The following is a 2,186-nucleotide window of genomic DNA, read 5'->3' as shown; positions in this document are numbered from 1 at the left end:
ACCCACACACACACACCCACACACACACACACACGCACAAAGACCCCCACACACACACACATGCACAAAGACCCACACACACACACACACACACACAAACACCCACACACACTCACTCACACACACACGCACACACACACAAACACCCACACACCCACACACACACTTTTTGCACCAGAAATCCCTTCTTCATGAGCATCTTTCCCTGTCTGTGTGTTTGCTGTCTGTTCTGTTCCGCTCTGAACTGTTTTATAGAGATGAATCAAATGAGAACGCTTTCAGATCAGACTAAATCACACGCCCTCGTCAGTCACTCAACCTGTCCGACACGATCCTAAACCACTGCTGTGTGTGTGTGTGTGTGTGTGAGAGAGACTGTGTGAGTGTGTGTGTGGGGCGTGTATGATCTCATGACACACACTCGTGTTCTCACTCTCTCTCAAGCGTGTTAGCACACGTCACACATTTAATCATCTCCGGAGGTTCAATTACATCCCATAATAGTGGATTAGTGGATATGAACTCATTCAAGTTTCTTTGAGGGTTTGGCTTCATCTGTCACCATAATAATTTATAAAAACAAATACATTATATAAACGCATTTTATTTTTACAACATTTTGTATTATATATATATATATATGCGCATGTCTGCAGCTCTGAGCATAAGGTCAAAGGTCATGTGGTGGTCACAGAAGCTCGCTGAGATCCACCGTGTCTCAGCATCTGCTCCCACAGAGACCGTTCCCGTGACAACGCAAACTTGACTTCCCACAATGCACCCTGACAGGAAGTCAAACACACAGGAAGTCAGGAAGAGACGCTCCGCAACTATAAACAGCAGCAGAGGAGGAACAGATGAACATTAGAGTCAAATCAAAACTCAAACAACCGAAAATGATATTATTCTACAGAAATCTACATAAGCTTTCATGAGAACGTAAAACTCACTATATATGCGTGTATAAATTAATAAAATAAGAAATAAAATGGTAATATACATTTTACTTATATAAATATAATATGAAAATATATAGAATACAACAATTTTATATGTATTGTTTTATTTTTTTATTATTAATATGTTTTATTCTTTTTATACAGTAAAAAGTATATAAAATGAATATAAAACAAAACAAAAAAGTTAATATTATACCATTAGAATTATTTTATTCGATATTTATTATATTTATTTATAAATATATACAGTACAATATAATTTTATGTTAATTTTATTATTTATGCATTATATATATACAGTATATAATAAAACATCTAAATTAATATAAAATGAAACAAACAAGTTAATATAATACAATATTAACCATTTTATTCAATATACAGTTTATTTATATATAAAAATATATAGAATACAATTTTATATGTATTATTAATCGTTATTTACTATTTATGTGCAATATATATATATTTATACACATGCACAAAACAAATATTAATTATATAAGCTAATATAATTATTAGATATATAATTAGATACTATAATTATACACATTACCTACATTTAAAAACATCTCATTCATCTAGAGACACGTTCAGCATCACATCAGTTCATTCAGAAGTGAAGCGGCTCTTTCACGATGACCTTCAATCATTAAACCGGAGCAGGAGAAACATCTGATCGATCAATAACTCAGACACAGCTGAGGGTCAACGCTGTGGAGCGACTGCGAATGAAAGCCAGCGCAGACGAGAGCAGACGGTTGGGAACAGTTTCCCTTTCAGAGCCCAGCAGAAAACACACGGCCGGCAGGAAATTCCTCAGGATGAGAGCGGCTTCCAGTGCAGGAAATTTCCCCACTGAAAGAGTGCGAGTGTGTGTGTGTGTGTGTGTGTTTACTCAAGCACACACACTCGCACTCTTTCAGTGGGGAAATTTCCTGCACTGGAAGCCGCTCAAACTTCACAATTTGAATTCTGTTCAAGATTGTTTAGAGGACGTTACAAACCAGACGGTGAAACGCTGAAGCTCAAAGACTCATGAACGATGCATTTATATCCACAGATGGCTGTGTGTGAGTGTGTGTGTGTGTGTGTGTGTTAGAGAGAGAGAGAGAGTGTGCATGCGTGCGTGTGTGTGAGTGAGTGAGAGTGTGTGTGTGTGTGTGTGTGTGAGATTGTGTGCGAGTGAGTGAGTGTGAGTGTGAGAGAGAGAGTGTGTGTGTGTGT

General features: G+C 37.2%; 1 protein-coding gene across 1 annotated transcript in view; it reads right to left on the bottom strand.

The window, feature by feature from the left end:
- LOC107568697 (transcription factor ETV6-like) overlaps nt 1–273 on the bottom strand; it is a 13,639-nt gene extending 13,366 nt beyond the window's left edge. Inside the window, exon 1 of the mRNA XM_016254675.1 lies at nt 167–273. The gene's annotated coding sequence lies outside the window, so the exon portion shown is untranslated. The remainder of the gene's footprint in view (nt 1–166) is intronic.
- Nucleotides 274–2,186: the final 1,913 nt, after the last annotated feature.

Source organism: Sinocyclocheilus grahami, unplaced genomic scaffold (assembly GCF_001515645.1).
Source record: "Sinocyclocheilus grahami isolate Dianchi unplaced genomic scaffold, SAMN03320097.WGS_v1.1 scaffold1275.1, whole genome shotgun sequence".
Lineage (NCBI taxonomy): Eukaryota > Metazoa > Chordata > Actinopteri > Cypriniformes > Cyprinidae > Sinocyclocheilus > Sinocyclocheilus grahami.
The sequence above is the reverse complement of the archived record's forward strand: the minus strand, read 5'-3'. Positions and strand labels throughout refer to the sequence as shown.